General features: G+C 38.5%; 1 protein-coding gene and 1 pseudogene across 1 annotated transcript in view; one reads left to right on the top strand and one right to left on the bottom strand.

The window, feature by feature from the left end:
• DNAH6 (dynein axonemal heavy chain 6) overlaps positions 1-17,545 on the top strand; it is a 381,338-nt gene that overhangs the window by 325,066 nt on the left and 38,727 nt on the right. The gene's annotated exons all lie outside the window — the stretch shown is intronic.
• LOC100429279 (L-lactate dehydrogenase A chain-like) lies at positions 13,016-14,609 on the bottom strand (annotated as a pseudogene).

Genomic DNA, 17,545 nt, shown 5'->3' with positions numbered 1-17,545 from the left:
GGTGTGACAACACAAAAATAACAGTCTGGCAAAAACTGTCCTGATCAACTTTATCAAAACTCTGGAAAATAACCAAAGGTTTCAGCAACCAAGTGAATGCTTAATAAAGGAAAAACAGCTGAATCTAGACGGGAGAGCTTTGTGACATTTTAACTTACCCCAACCCACATTCTCTAGCTGAGCAGTGGTGTGAGTTCCTGGTGCCATAGTGAACAGAAAATATCTTGTTCTTGGGGGATTGTAGTTATTTGTTTTGGGCTGTCTGGTGGCTCTTTGAAGGACTAGGTCACAGGTCTTGATTTTATTTCATCTAACTAGGAATGCTCCAGGAGAGAGGTATTACCCTGGAAGATTTTGTCAAAATTATTTAAAGGTAAAATGTATGAGCCACTGCCTCCTGGCCCAAGGGATAACAGTTGAGGCAACAAGCAGACAAAGCAGAAAGCCTGAGAGGAAAGGTGAGAGTAAGATGCTTTGGGAAACAAAAAGTTTGAAAATCTCCCACATATTTTTGGGAATCCAGAAGGCCACACTCATGTTCACGGTTGGGTGTGTACTCACAAAAGACATGAGAAGGAACTAAGCTGTAACCTCTGGCTGATCTTCAGGCTTGGCCCAACCAGGAAGTGAAGGCTAATGCAGATTTGTAAACTGCTCAGCTGAGTGTTGAAATCAGACCCCAAGGCACACACAGAGCCCATCTGCAAAATCTGGGAAATTTTTGTTGTGGTTATTTCAGACATTTAATGAAATCTCTGTTGAATTACTAGCTAATCTAGTAACACTAAACTAATTGAATAGAGACATACAACAAAAAATACTGACCTTACAAAATTAGTTCACAAAAGTCATTAAAAAAACCAACAAGAAACACTGGGAAGTGGGGACAGCCTAATTTCCAGAGTTGTGACATTATAATATTCTAAATGTCTGCTTTACAACAACAAAAAATACAAAGTATCCAAAGAAATAAGAAATTTTGACCCATTCAAAAACAATAAAAACTGACCCTGATGAATGCCAGACATTGGGCTTACTAGACAAAAACTTTAAATCAACTATTTTAAATATGCTCATACAGTTAAAGGATACATGAACAAAGAACTAAAGGAAAACATGAGAATGATGCCTCACCAAAATAGAGAATATCAATGAGAGAGTTTATTAAAAGGAACCAAGTAGAAATTCTGGACATAAAAAGTACAATAATTAAAATGGAAAATATACAAAAGGGATACAAGAATAGATGTTAAGAAACAGAAGAAAGAACTATGAACATGCAGATAGGTCTGTTGAGATTACTCAATTTGATGGGCAGAAAGAAAAAAATACAAACAGAACCTGCCAGGTGTAGTGGCTCATACCTGTAATCCCAGCACTGTAGAAGGCCAAGGTGGAAGGATCATGTGAAGCTAGGAGTTACAGACCAGCCTAGGCAACAAGGCAAGACCCTACCTCTGCAAATAATAATAATAATTTGCCTGGCATGGTGGCATGTGCCTGTAGTCTACTTGGGAGGCTGAGGCAGGAAGATTGCTTGTGCCCAGGAGTTTGAGGCTCCAGTGATCTAAGATTATGCCACTGCACTGTAGCCTATTGGCAGAGCAAGATCCTGTGTCAAAAAAAAAAAAAAAGATGGGCCGGGCACAGTGGCTCACACCTTTAATCCCAGCACTTTGGGAGGCCAAGGCAAGTGGATCACCAGAGGTCAGGAGACCACCTTGCCCAACATGGAGAAACCCCGTCTCTACTAAAAATACAAAATTTGCTGGACGTGGTGGTACATGCCTGTAATCCCAGATACTCAGGAGGCTGAGGCAGGAGAATCGCTTGAACCTGGGAAGTGGAGTTTGCAGTGAGCTGAGATTGCACCATTGCACACAAAGAGCGAAACTCAGTCTCAAAAAAAATAAATAAATAAAAGTTGACATAACCTAAGATACCTGAGAGATACCATCCACCATACCAACATACACTAATGGAAATCTGAGAAGAGGAGAAAGAGGGGGAAAGAAAGAACATTTGAAGAAATAATGTCCCATACTTCCAAATTGATAAAAGATATGAATCTACACATCCAAAGACCTTAAAGATTCTAAGTAGGATAAACTCAAAGAGAGCTATACCAAGACACACTATAATCAAACTATCAAAAGACAAGACAAAGAAATAATCCTGAAAGCAGCAAGGGGGAAGTGAACTTTCACAGATAAGAGATTCTCAGTAAAATTAATGGCTGTTTCTCATCAGAATCCATGACATCAGAGGCAATGGAATGGCATATTCAAAGTGCTGGGGGTGAAAGAGGGACTGTTAAACAAGAATTCTATATCTGGCAAAATGATCCTTCAAAAATGAAGAAAAATTTAAGATATCCCCAGGTAAACAAAAACTAAGAAGGTCTGTCACTAGTAGAACTGCCCTACAAGAAATACTAAAATGAGTTGTTCAGACTAAAACGAAAGGACACTAGACAGCAAATTGAATTCACACAAAGAAATAAATAACCCAAGTAAGCATAACTACATAGGTAAATATATGTCACTAATAATATACTTTTGGCTTATAATTCCTCTTTTCATTTTGTATATAATTAAAAAGGCAAAAGCATAAAACAATAATTTTAAATATATGTTGGTAGTCATGCCATGTATAAAAATGTAGTTTGTGGCACAATAACAACACAAGAGAAGGCAGAGCTATCTATTAGCAAATTTTGTATACAACTGAAACTAAATTGGTATTATTTCAAATTTAAATTTTTATGAATTCAGATGTTAATTGTAATCCATGACATGATCACTATGAACACAATTAAAAATATATACAATATAGTAAAAGAAATGAGCAGAGAATCAAAATCAATATCTAACTAACCAAAAGAAGGCAGTGATGGAGGAATTGAGGAACAAAAAGGATATGACACGTAAAAAAATCATAGAAGTACATTCTTCCTTATTAGTAATTATATTAAATGCAAATGGATTAAAGTCTCCAATTTAAAGACAGAGATTGGCAGAATGGATTTCAAACACACACACAGAAGGAGCGGAGCAAGATGGCTAAATAGGAACAGCTCCAGTCTCCAGCTCCGAACGCGAGCGACACAGAAGACAGGTGATTTCTGCATTTTCAACTGAGGTACTGGGTTCATCTCACTAAGGAGTGCCGGACGATCGGTGCTGGTCAGCTGCTGCAGCCCAAACAGCCAGAGCTGAAGCAGAGTAAGGCATCGCCTCACCTGGGAAGTGAAAGGGGGAAGGGAATCCCTTTTCCTAGCCAGGGGAACTGAGACACACAACACCTGGAAAATCAGGTAACTCCCACCCCAATACTGCGCTTTACCAAGGGTCTTAGCAAACGGGCACACCAGGAGATTATATCCCACACCTGGCCGGGAGGGTCCCACACCCATGGAGCCTCCCTCATTGCTAGCACAGCAGTCTGCGATCTAATGGCAAGGGCAGCAGCAAGGCTGGGGGAGGGGCGCCCGCCATTGCTGAGCTTAAGTAGGTAAACAAAGCCGCTGGGAGCTCGAACTGGGTGAAGCTCACAGCAGCTCAAGGAGGCCTGCCTGTCTCTGTAGACTCCACCTCTGGGGACAGGGCACAGCTAAACAAAAAAAAAAAAAAACAGCAGAAACCTCTGCAGACGCAAACGACTCTGTCTGACAGCTTTGAAGAGAGCAGTGGATCTCCCAACACGGAGGTTGAGATCTGAGAACGGACAGACTGCCTGCCCACGTGGGTCCCTGACCCCTGAGTAGCCTAACTGGGAGACATCCCCCACTAGGGGCAGACCGACACCCCACACCTCACACGGTGGAGTACACCCCTGAGAGAAAGCTTCCAAAGCAAGAATCAGACAGATACACTCACTGTTCAGCAATATTCTATCTTCTGCAGCCTCTGCTGCTGATACCCAGGCAAACAGGGTCTGGACTGGACCTCAAGCAATCTCCAAAAGACCTACAGCTGAGGGTCCTTACTGTTAGAAGGAAAACTAACAAACAGGAAGGACACCCACACCAAAACCCCATCAGTACATCACCATCATCAAAGACCAGAGGCAGATAAAACCAAAAAGATGGGGAAAAAGCAGGGCAGAAAAGCTGGAAATTCAAAAAATAAGAGCACATCTCCCCATGCAAAGGAACGCAGCTCATCGCCAGCAACGGATCAAAGCTGAACAGAGAATGACTTTGACAAGATGAGAGAAGAAGGCTTCAGTCCATCAAACTTCTCAGAGCTAAAGGAGGAATTACGTACCCAGCGCATAGAAACTAAAAATCTTGAAAAAAGAGTGGAAGAATTGATAACTAGAATAATTAATGCAGAGAAGGCCATAAACGAACTGACAGAGATGAAAACCATGACACGAGAAATACGTGACAAATGCACAAGCTTCAATAACCAACTCAATCAACTGGAAGAAAGAGTATCAGCGATTGAGGATCAACTGAATGAAATGAAGCGAGAAGAGAAACCAAAAGAAAAAAGAAGAAAAAGAAATGAACAAAGCCTGCAAGAAGTGTGGGATTATGTAAAAAGACCAAATCTACGTCTGATCGGGGTACCTGAAAGTGAGGGGGAAAATGGAACCAAGTTGGAAAACACTCTTCAGGATATCATCCAGGAGAACTTCCCCAACCTAGTAGGGCAGGCCAACATTCAAATTCAGGAAATACAGAGAACGCCACAAAGATACTCCTCGAGAAGAACAACTCCAAGACACAGAATTGCCAAATTCACCAAAGTTGAAATGAAGGAAAAAATCTTAAGGGCAGCCAGAGAGAAAGGTCGGGTTACCCACAAAGGGAAACCCATCAGACTAACAGCAGATCTCTCGGCAGAAACTCTCCAAGCCAGAAAAGAGTGGGGGCCAATATTCAACACTCTTAAAGAATTTTAAACCCAGAATTTCATATCCAGCCAAACTAAGTTTCATAAGTGAAGGAGAAATAAAATCCTTTACAGATAAGCAAATGCTTAGAGATTTTGTCACCACCAGGCCTGCCTTACAAGAGACCCTGAAGGAAGCACTAAACATGGAAAGGAACAATCAGTACCAGCCGTTGCAAAAACATGCCAAAATGTAAAGACCATCGAGGCTAGGAAGAAACTGCATCAACTAACGAGCAAAATAACCAGTTAATATCATAATGGCAGGATCAAGTTCACACATAACAATATTAACCTTAAATGTAAATGGACTAAATGGTCCAATTAAAAGACACAGACTGGCAAACTGGATAAAGAGTCAAGACTCATCAGTTTACTGTATTCAGGAGACCCATCTCACATGCAGAGACATACATAGGCTCAAAGGGATGGAGGAAGATCTACCAAGCAAATGGAGAACAAAAAAAAGCAGGGGTTGCAATACTAGTCTCTGATAAAACAGACTTTAAACCATCAAAGATCAAAAGAGACAAAGAAGGCCATTACATAATTGTAAAGGAATCAATTCAACAGGAAGAGCTAATTATCCTATATATATATATATATGCACCCAATACAGGAGCACCCAGATTCATAAAGCAAGTCCTTAGAGACTTACAAAGAGACTTAGACTCCCATACAATAATAATGGGAGACTTCAACACCCCACTGTCAACATTAGACAGATCAATGAGACAGAAAGTTAACAAGGATATCCAGGAATTGAACTCATCTCTGCAGCAAGCAGACCTAATAGACATATACAGAACTCTCCACCCCAAATAATAGAATATACATTCTTCTCAGCACCACATCACACTTATTCCAAAATTGACCACATAATTGGAAGTAAAGCACTCCTCAGCAAATGTACAAGAACAGAAATTATAACAAACTGTCTCTCAGACCACAGTGCAATCAAACTAGAACTCAGGACTAAGAAACTCAATCAAAACCGCTCAACTACATGGAAACTGAATAACCTGCTCCTGAATGACTACTGTGTACATAACGAAATGAAGGTAGAAATAAAGATGTTCTTTGAAACCTATAAAAACAAAGATACAACATACCAGAGTCTCTGGGACACATTTAAAGCAGTGTGTAGAGGGAAATTTATAGCACTAAATGCCCACAAGAGAAAGCAGGAAAGATCTAAAATTGACACTCTAACGTCACAATTAAAAGAACTAGAGAAGCAAGAGAAAACACATTCAAAAGCTAGCAGAAGGCAAGAAATAACTAAGATCAGAGCAGAACTGAAGGAGATAGTGACACAAAAAACCCTCCAAAAAATCAATGAATCCAGGAGCTGGTTTTTTTAAAAGATCAACAAAATTGATAGACCGCTAGCAAGACTAATAAAGAAGAAAAGAGAGAAGAATGAAATAGACACAATAAAAAATGATAAGAGGATATCACCACCGACCCCACAGAAATACAAACTACCATCAGAGAATACTATAAACACCTCTACACAAATAAACTAGAAAATCTACAAGAAATGGATAATTTCCTGGACACTTACACTCTCCCAAGACTAAACCAGGAAGAAGCTGAATCCCTGAATAGACCAATAGCAGGCTCTGAAATTGAGGCAATAATTAATAGCCTACCAACCAAAAAAAGTCCAGGACCAGATGGATTCACAGCTGAATTCTACCAGAGGTACAAGGAGGAGCTGGTACCATTCCTTGTGAAACTATTCCAATCAATAGAAAAAGAGGGAATCCTCCCTAACTCATTTTATGAGGCCAACATCATCCTGATACCAAAGCCTGGCAGAGACACAACAAAAAAAGAGAATTTTAGACCAATATCCCTGATGAACATCAATGCAAAAATCCTCAATAAAATACTGACAAACTGGATCCAGCAGCACATCAAAAAGCTTATCCACCATGATCAAGTGGGCTTCATCCCTGGGATGCAAGACTGGTTCAACATACGCAAATCAATAAACGTAATCCAGCATATAAACAGAACCAAAGACAAAAACCACATGATTATCTCAATAGATGCAGAAAAGGCCTTTGACAAAATTCAACAACTATTCATGCTAAAAACACTCAATAAATTCGGTATTGATGGAACGTATCTCAAAATAATAAGAGCTATTTATGACAAACCCACAGCCAATATCATACTGAATGGGCAAAAACTGGAAGCATTCCCTTTGAAAACTGGCACAAGACAGGGATGCCCTCTCTCACCACTCCTATTCAACATAGTGTTGGAAGTTCTGGCTAGGGCAATCAGGCAAGAGAAAGAAATCAAGGGTATTCAGTTAGGAAAAGAAGAAATCAAATTGTCCCTGTTTGCAGATGACATGATTGTATATTTAGAAAACCCATTGTCTCAGCCCAAAATCTCCTTAAGCTGATAAGAAACTTCAGCAAAGTCTCAGGATACAAAATTAATGTGCAAAAATCACAAGCATTCTTATACACCAGTAAGAAACAGAGAGCCAAATTGTGAATGAACTTCTATTCACAATTGCTTCAAAGAGAATAAAATACCTAGGAATCCAACTTACAAGGGATGTAAAGGACCTCTTCAAGGAGAACTACAAACCGCTGCTCAGTGAAATAAAAGAGGACACAAACAAATGGAAGAACATACCATGCTCATGGATAGGAAGAATCAATATCGTGAAAATGGCCATACTGCCCAAGGTAATTTATAGATTCAATGCCATCCCCATCAAGCTACCAATGAGTTTCTTCACAGAATTGGAAAAAACTGCTTTAAAGTTCATCTGGAACCAAAAAAGAGCCTGCATTGCCAAGACAGTCCTAAGTCAAAAGAACAAAGCTGGAGGCATCACTCTACCTGACTTCAAACTATACTACAAGGCTACAGTAACCAAAACAGCATGGTACTGGTACCAAAACAGAGATATAGACCAATGGAACAGAACAGAGTCCTCAGAAATAATACCACACATCTACAGCCATCTGATCTTTGACAAACCTGAGAAAAACAAGAAATGGGGAAAGGATTCCCTATTTAATAAATGGTGCTGGGAAAATTGGCTAGCCATAAGTAGAAAGCTGAAACTGGATCCTTTCCTTACTCCTTATACGAAAATTAATTCAAGATTGATTAGAGACTTAAATGTTAGACCTAATACCATAAAAACCCTAGAAGAAAACCTAGGTAATACCATTCAGGACATAGGCATAGGCAAGGACTTCATGTCTAAAACACCAAAAGCAACGGCAACAAAAGCCAAAACAGATGAATGGGATCTAATTAAACTAAAGAGCTTCTGCACAGCAAAAGAAACTACCATCAGAGTGAACAGGCAACCTACAGAATGGGAGAAAATTTTTGCAATCTACTCATCTGACAAAGGGCTAATATCCAGAACCTACAAAGAACTCAAACAAATTTACAAGAAAAAAACAAACAACCCCATCAAAAAGTGGGCAAAGGATATGAACAGACATTTCTCAAAAGAAGACATTCATACAGCCAACAGACACATGGAAAAATGCTCATCATCACTGGCCATCAGAGAAATGCAAATCAAAACCACAATGTGATACCATCTCACACCAGTTAGAATGGCAATCATTAAAAAGTAAGGAAACAACAGGTGCTGGAGAGGATGTGGAGAAATAGGAACACTTTTACACTGTTGGTGGGATTGTAAACTAGTTCAACCATTATGGAAATCAGTATGGCGATTCGTCAAGGATCTAGAACTAGAAGTACCATATGACCCAGCCATCCCATTACTGGGTATATACCCAAAGGATTATAAATCATGCTGCTATAAAGACACATGCACACGTATGTTTATTGCGGCACTATTCACAATAGCAAAGACTTGGAATCAACCCAAATGTCCATCAGAGACAGACTGGATTAAGAAAATGTGGCACATATACACCATGGAATACTATGCAGCCAAAAAAAAAGGATGAGTTTGTGTCCTTTGTAGGGACATGGATGCAGCTGGAAACCATCATTCTCAGCAAACTATTGCAAGAACAGAAAACCAAACACCGCATGTTCTCACTCATAGGTGGGAGCTGAACAATGAGATCACTTGGACTTGGGAAGGGGAACATCACACACCAGGGCCTATCATGGGGAGTGGGGACGGGGGAGGGATTGCATTTGGAGTTATACCTGATATAAATGATGAGTTGATGGGTGCTGACGAGTTGATGGGTGCAACACACCAACATGGCACAAGTATACATATGTAACAAACCTGCACGTTATGCACATGTACCCTAGAACTTAAAGTATAATAATAATAAATAAATAAATAAATAAAAAACACACACACACACAAAATCCAATCACATGCTGCCTACAAGAGATTCACATTAGATCCAACCAGTAACTAAAAGAGCTGAAGTGGCTATGATATCAGGAAGAAAAATAGACTTCAAGACAAAAGTTGTTACAAAAGACAAGGATATAATTTAATGATAAGACAATCATCAAAAAGACATAACAATTGTCAACCAAGTCCCAAAATATATAAAGTAAAAACTGACAGAATTGAAGGCAGAAATAGTTCAATGAAAACAGTTAGAAATTTCAATGTCCCATCTTTAATAATGGATAGAACAATTATGAAAAAAAAATAAGGTAATAGAAGACTTCAACAACATTAAAACTAATATTAACAGATTTGACAGACATATATAGAACACTGTACCCAACAATATCAGAATAAACCTTCTTCTCAAGTACACATAGTACATTCTCCTGGATAGTTCATATGTCAGGCCACAAAGCAAGTCTCAATAAACTTAAGAAGATTGAGCCATAAAAAACATATTTTCAAACACTAATGGAATAAAATTAGAAACAAATAACCGAAGGAAATATGGACAGTTCAAAAATATATGGAAATTAAATGATACACTTTTAAGAAATCAAAAGGGAAATTAGAAAATGTTCATTTTTTAAAACTTCAACTTCTACCTTAGATTCAGGTTTTTTAACATGTGCGTATTGCATGTTACTGAAGTTTGGATACAAATGATCCTATCACCAAAGTAGTGAGCATAATACCCAAGAGTTAGTTTTTCAACCCTCTCTTCCTCCCCTATCTGGTAATCTCCAGTGTCCATTTTTCCAATCTTTATGTCCTTGTATACCCAATGTTTAGTTTCCCCTTATAAATGAGAATATGCAGTGTTTGGTTTTCTGATTCTGTGTTGTAGTAATGACCTCCAGCTGCATCCATGTTGCTGCAAAGGACCAGATTTTATTCCTTTATGTGGTTGCATCATATTCCATGGTTTATAGTACCACATTTTCTTTATCCAATCCACCATTATGAGAGAATCTAGGTTGATTGAATATCTTTGCTATTGTGAATACTGCAAGTGCATGTGTATTCTTAGTAGAATAATTGATTTTCTTTTGGATATATACCCATTAATGGGAATGGTGGGTTGAATGGTAATTCTGTTTTAAGTTCTTTCATAAATCTCCAAATTGCTTTTTAAAGTGGCTGAATTAGTTTACACTGTGAATGAATGCACAGTTTATACACCAAGAGTGTGTAAGTGTTCCATTTTCTATGCAGCCTCACCAGCATCTGTTAATTTTTGACTTTTTAATAATAGCCATTCTGACTGGTGTGAGATGGTATCTCATTGTGGTTTTTATTTGCATTTCTCTGATGATTAGTGACGTTGAGCATTTTTATATGCTTTTGGATGCCTGTATGTCTTTTTTTGAGAAGTGTTATTCATATCTTTTGTCCACTTTTTAATGGAGTTTTTTGCTGTTGAATTAACTTTCTTATGGATTCTGAATATTAGACTTTTTCAGATACATACTTTCTCCCAGTCTGCAGGTTGTATTTACCCTGTTGATAGTTTCTTTTTCTGCACAAAAAGTCTTCCACTTAATTTGGTCCCATATATCAATTTTTGATTTTTTGCAATTGCTTTGGAGTACTTAGTCATAAATTCTTTTCCAAGGCTGATGTCTAAAATGGTGGTTCCTAGGTAATCTTCTAAGATTTTTATAGTTTAAGGTCTTACGTTTAAATCTTTAATCCATCTGGAGTTAATTTTGGTATATAGTGAAACATAAGAGTTCAGTTTTATTCTTCTGCATGTAGTTAGGCAGCTATCCTAACATCATTTATTAAACAGAAAACCTTTTCCTCATTGCTTATTAGTGTCAGTGTTGTCAAAGATGAGATGACTGTAGGTGTGCGGCTTTATTTCTGGGGTCTCTATTCTGTTCTATTGGTCTATGTGTCTATTTTTGTACCAGTACCATGCTGTTTTGGTTACTGTAGCCTTATAGTACAGTTTGGAGTTGGGTAATATAATGCCCCAGCTTTGTTCTTTTTACGCAGGATTGCTTTGGCCATTCAGATTCTTTTTTGGTTATATATGAATTTTAGAATAGTTTTGCAGTGAAATGGGTAGTTTGATAGGAATAGTGTTGCATCTGTATATTGCTTTGGGCAGTATAGTCATTTTAACAGTATTGATTCTTCAAGTGAATTAGCATGGAATGTTTTTCCATTTGTTTGTGTCATTTATGATTTCCTCTGGTAGTATTTTGCAGTTCTCCTTGTAGAGATCTTTCACCTCCTTGGCTAGATGTATTCTTTTTGTGGCTATTGTAAATGGCATTCCTTTCTTGATTTGGCTCTCAGTTTAAATGTTATTGTTGTATAGAAATGCTATTGATTTTTGTGCATTGATTTTGTATCCTGAAACTTACTGAAGACATTTATCAGTCTTCCAGTTACAAAATCAAATGATTAGAGAAGAAAGATAGTTTGAGTTCTTCTTTTCCTATTTGGATGTATTTTATTTCTTTCTCTTGCCTGATTGTTTTGGCTATGATTTCCAGTACTATCTTGAAAAGGAGTGGTGAGAGTGGGAATCTTTGTCTTGTTCCAGTTCTCAAGGGGAATGATTCTAGCTTTTGCCCATTCAGTATGATATTGACTGTGGATTTGTCATAGATGATTCTTAATATTTTGAAGTATGTCCCTTCAATGCCTAGTTTCTTTGTTAATAATTTTTGTCATGAAGAAATGTTGGATTTTATCAAAAGCCTTTTCTGTGTCTGTTGAGATGATCATATGCTTTTTTTATTTTAATTCAGTTTTTGTGGTGAGTCACATTTACTGATTTGTGTCTGTTGAACCAACATTGCATCCCAGGAATGAAGCCTACTTGGTCATGGTGAATTAGCTTTTTAATATGCTGCTGGATTCACTTTCCTAGTATTTTGTTGAGAATTTTTGCATCTATGTTCATCAGGGATATTGGCCTGATGTTTTCATTTTTGTTGTGTCTGTGCCAGATATTGGTATCAGGATGATGCTGACTTCACAGAATGAGTGAGAGAGGAGTCCTTGCTTTTTGAATTTTTGGAATAGTTTTAGTAGGATTGGTACCAGCTATTCTTTGTATATCTGGTAGAATTCCACTGTGAATCTTTCTGGTCCAGGGCTTTGCTTGGTAGGATTTTTACTCCCAATTCAATTTCATTACTCATTATTTGTCTGCTTAGGATTTCTGTTTTTTCCTGGTTCAATCTTGGGAGGTGGTGTGTCTCCAGAAATTGATCCATTTCCTCTAGACTTTTCATGTTTCTGTGCAGAAAGTTATTAATAATAGTCTCTGAGGATCTTTTGTATTTCTGTAGGATTATTTGTGATATCACCTTTGTCATTTCTCATTGTGTTTATTTGGATCTTCTCTCTTTTTTTCTTTGTTAATCTAGTTAGTGTCTATCAATCTTGTTTATCCTTTCAAAAAACAAACTGTTGGTTTTATTCATTCTCTTTTTTCAGTGGTCAAGGTTTATTGGGGATTTTAATTGGTATGACACTTGGATAGTTGGTTGCATTGTTTATATGTAGATCTTTTCACATTATATGGTAATGTACACTACTGATATATAGAGAGATCACAAAATAAGATCCTGTGGAACAATTATGCACAAGACATGCGATATTGGATTTATACACTGGATCCCAGGATGTGACTGATTGGGAAAAAATGTTGAACTAGGAATGTCCCGTGAAGGAGCCAGAAAGTTATATACACACAGTAAACATCCATCTGGCTCAAGGGGCAACTGCAGCATGTGCAGCATTGGTAGAGTTGCCTCAGAGTTGGTAAAAGTATTTCACACTGACCAGTTTAGGACTACACAAGATTAATACCATCTAGCATCAGGATATAGCTGTAGGATTTTACAAACCATTCCTATGTCCAACTTCAGGAATTGATGTTTTTCCCAGTGCATCTTAAAATATTGCTGCTTTGATCACAGAACAGATAAAAAGGACAACATGCACAACCTCCAACTAAAATCCTACTGTAGCCTAGACAGTGAAATGATATGACATCGGAAGACTTTAAAATTGCAAGTCTTTTTAGAGTCCCCAAAGTGTAACTGCACTCTTCTTCAAACAGGCCTCTTCCTCAGGAGTCAGAGTCACCTTCACACAAGGTCGGAGATTCCATTCTGTCCCAAAATGCAAGGAACACTAAGGAAGACATTATCCTTTATTCCATAGAGACCCTTAATCATGGTGGAAATTATGTGCACCCACCTAAGATTCTTCATTATACTCTCTGCCAAATCTGCCACAGAGGGTCCAATGCCCCAGCCTTTAAGTTTGATCACCTCTGGCCGGGCGCGGTGGCTCAAGCCTGTAATCCCAGCACTTTGGGAGGCCGAGGCGGGCGGATCACAAGGTCAGGAGATGGAGACCACAGTGAAACCCCGTCTCTACTAAAAATACAAAAAATTAGCCGGGCGCGGTGGCGGGCGCCTGTAGTCCTAGCTACTCAGGAGGCTGAGGTAGGAGAATGGCGTGAACCCAGGAGGCGGAGCTTGCAGTGAGCCGAGATCGCGCCACTGCACTCCAGCCTGGGCAACAGCGTGAGACTCCGTCTCAAAAAAAAAAAAAAAAAAAAAGTTTGGTCACCTCATAAGCACTCTCAACCACCTACTTGTGAGCCTCTTTCCACTGTTACTTATCTGTATCAGTCCCCAAATCTGGGTGTAGAGTCTTCAAGGAGGCACCAGCAACATTCACTCCACTCCATACAGGCACACTGGAATCTCCATGTTCCCCAAGGACCTACCCTTGACAGCTTAATGAGTGAACTCCCAGCCTTTCCCCCATCAGGTAACAGAATTGGGCTGAATCCAGATTGCAACCACTTTCAATAACACGGTTTTGGGGAAAGCCACTTATCTTCCAAGCCACATGGGTCAAGATATCCACTGGATTTGAAACAATAAGTAAATTGCAGTTCAGCCTGTATTTTACAACATTAGGAATGATTAATTTAAAGATGTTCATGTTATGCTGGACCAAATTAAGACAGCTTTCTCCCTCTTGCTGATGTGCCCAAGCAGTGAAAATGACCAGCTTGGAGTTTGCAGTTACATTAGTCTTTGCCAGAGACAATCTTTGGTGTTCTAAGGAAAGGCTGCCATGTTGGAGATCCATCATCTCTCCCTTCAATTTATCTTCCATGACATCAACAAAGCAAGTTCATCTACTGAGTCCTTTGTGGACTTGTTGGCATGGCACAGGCCATGCCAACAGCACCAATCCCAGCAACTATAATCTTATTCTCGGGGGGTCTCTTCTTCCTCTAGAAGATTATGAGTCAGCTGATCCTTGAGAGTTGTCATATTGAACTTGGAACCAAAAGGAATCGGGAATGCACATCCAGCAGGTGTCAGGGGCGCATGACAATGAGATCCGGACTCGGCGGCAGTGGCTCCAGCACCTGGCTTTATTAATTCTTTGTATGGATTTTGGGGTCCCAGTTTCATTTAGTTCTGCTCTGATTTTAGTTATTCCTTTTCTTCTGCTAACTTCAGGATTTGTTTGTTCTTGTTCTAGTTCCTCTAATTGCAATATTAGATCGTGAATCTAATTCTTAATGTAGGAATTTAGCACTATAAACTTTTTTTTTTTTTTTTTTTTTTTTGAGACAGGATCTCAGTCTGTTGCCCAGGCTGTACTGTGGTGGAGTGATCATGGCTCATTGCAGCCTCAACCTCCCCAGAGTCAGGTGATCCTCCCTCCTCTACCTCCCAAGGAGCTGGGACTACAGGCACACATCACCATGCCTGGCTAATTTCTGTATTTTTTGTAGAGACAGGGTTTTGCCAGGTTGCCCAGGATCATCTCAAACTGAGTTCAAGTGCCCTACTCCTCAGCCTCCCAAAGTGCTGGGATTACAGGCACTGCATCCAGACATACTGTAAACTTTTAACGCTGCTTTTACTGCATCCCAGATATTTCAGTATGTTGTGTCTCTCTTTTCATTTGTTTCAAAGAAGTGTTTTATTTCTGTCTTAATATGTTGTTTACCCAAAAGTCACTCAGAAGAAAGTTGTTTAGTTTCCATGTAATTGTGTGGTTTTCAGAGATCTTGGTATTGATTTCTATTTTAATTCCACTGTTGTCTGAGAGTATGCTTGGTATGATTTTGATCTTTTTGAATCTATCAAATCTATTATGGTTAAGCATGTGGTTGATCTTAGACTATGTTCCATATACAGATGAGAAAAATGTATATTCTGTAGTTGATGGGTGGAGTATTCTGTAGATAGCTCTTAGATCCAATAGATTAAGTGTCTAATTTATGTCTAGAATTTTTTTGTTAGTTTTCTGCCTCAATGATCTGTCTAACACTGTCAGTGGGATGCTGAAGTACCCCCACTATTATAATGTAGCTTTCCAAGTATTTTTGTAGGTCTTGAAGTAATTGTTTTATGAATCTGTGTATTCCAATGTTGGGTGCATCTATATTTAGGATAGTTAAGTCTTTTTGTTGAGTTCAACCCATTACCATTATGTAATGCCCTTCTTTGTCCTTTTTCACTGTTGTCAATTTAGTCTTATTTCTGCAATATAAGAATAGTCACCTCCTCTTCTCTTGTTTTCCTTTTGCATGATAGATCTTTCTCCACCCCTTTATTTTGAGCCTGTTGGTTTTGTTACATGAGAAATGGATCTCTTGAAGATAGAAAATGGTTGGGTCTTATTTTTTTATCCAACTTGCTACTCTGTGCCTCTTAAATAGGGTGTTTAGACCACTTATATCCAAGGTTAATATTGATATGTAAGGTTTTGATCCTGTTGTGATATTTTTAGCTGGTTGCTTTGTAGTCTTGATTGTGTAGTTGCTTTATAGAGTCTGTGGGCTCTGGACTTAAGTGTGTCTTTGTGGTAGCAGGTATCACTCCTTCATTTCCGTGTTTAGAGCTCTTTTGTGACTCTTTTGTAATGCTGGTCTAGTGGTAAAGAATTGCCTTAGCAATTGCCTATCTGGAAAAGTTTTTATTTCTCCTTTGCTTATGAAGCTCAGTCTGACAGGATATGAAATTGTTGGTTGGAATTTCTTTTCTTTAAGAATGCTGAATATAGTTATGTTATCTCTTCTGACTTGTAATGTTTTTGCTGAGAAGTCTGCTGTTAGCCTTATGGGATGACTTTTGTAAGTGATCTGACCTTTTCCTCTCGCTGCCTTTAAGAATTTTTTTTTCACATTGATCATGGAAAGTTTGATAACTATGTGTCTTGGGGATGGTCTTCTTATATAGCATCTCCTAGGGTTTCTCTGAATTTCCTGAAATTTCATGTCAACCTCTCTAGCAATATTGGGGAAACTTTCAAGGACTATATTCTCAAATATGTTACCCAAGTTGTTTACCTTTTCTTCTCTCTCAGGAATGCCAGTATGGCATAGGTTTTATCTATTTGCATAATCTCATATTTCTCATAGGCTTTGTCCATTTTTTAAATTCTTTCTTCTTTATTTTTGCCTAACAGGGTTGTTTTGAGGTACCAGTCTTTGAGCTCTGAAATTCTTTTTTTGACTTGGCCTAGTATGTTGTTAACGCTTCCAATTGTATTTTGAAATTCCTGTAGTCATTTTTCAATTCCAGGAGTTCAGTTTTGTTTTTTCTTCATATAGCTGTGTCATCTTGCAACTCTTGGATCATTTTACTGGCTTCTTTGGACTGGATTTCAACTTTCTCTTGGATCTCATTGAGCTTCCTTGCCATCCAGATTCTGAATTCTGTATCTGTCATTTCAGATGTTTCAATCTGGTAGGATCCATTGCAATCATTTAGAGCTAAGGAAACTGATTTTTTGAATTGCCAGAGTTCTTGTGCTGATTCCTAATTACCCAAGAGGGCTAGTATTTATCATTTTCAAGTTTCTGTCATTTCATTGAGGCTTTTTATTTTTGTATTCCTGTTTTCCTTTGAGGGTTTGACTGTGGTGTATCTTGTGTATAGTTCATTGGCTTTGCTTCTGGGTGCTTTCAGAGGGCCAACGCTTTGCACAGGTTTCTTAGTTGTAGCTAGTTTCCCACATTGGCTTTCACAGATGCTGTGTGATTAATCAATGGCATTTGAATTCAAAATTGTTTTTGCCTTTTGGGATAAGGAGAGGTACTGCTTTTTGACCTGGGTGGTGGTACATGTGCACATTTGCTTTGTGAGAATTCATTGAGCCATACGCTAATAATATGTATTTTTCTGTATATATGTTAGACTTTAATTTTTTAAGTGTTTAAAAACTGATCTATAATGTTGTTAGAAGTTAG

Source organism: Macaca mulatta, chromosome 13, assembly GCF_049350105.2.
Source record: "Macaca mulatta isolate MMU2019108-1 chromosome 13, T2T-MMU8v2.0, whole genome shotgun sequence".
NCBI lineage: Eukaryota > Metazoa > Chordata > Mammalia > Primates > Cercopithecidae > Macaca > Macaca mulatta.
The sequence above is the reverse complement of the archived record's forward strand: the minus strand, read 5'-3'. Positions and strand labels throughout refer to the sequence as shown.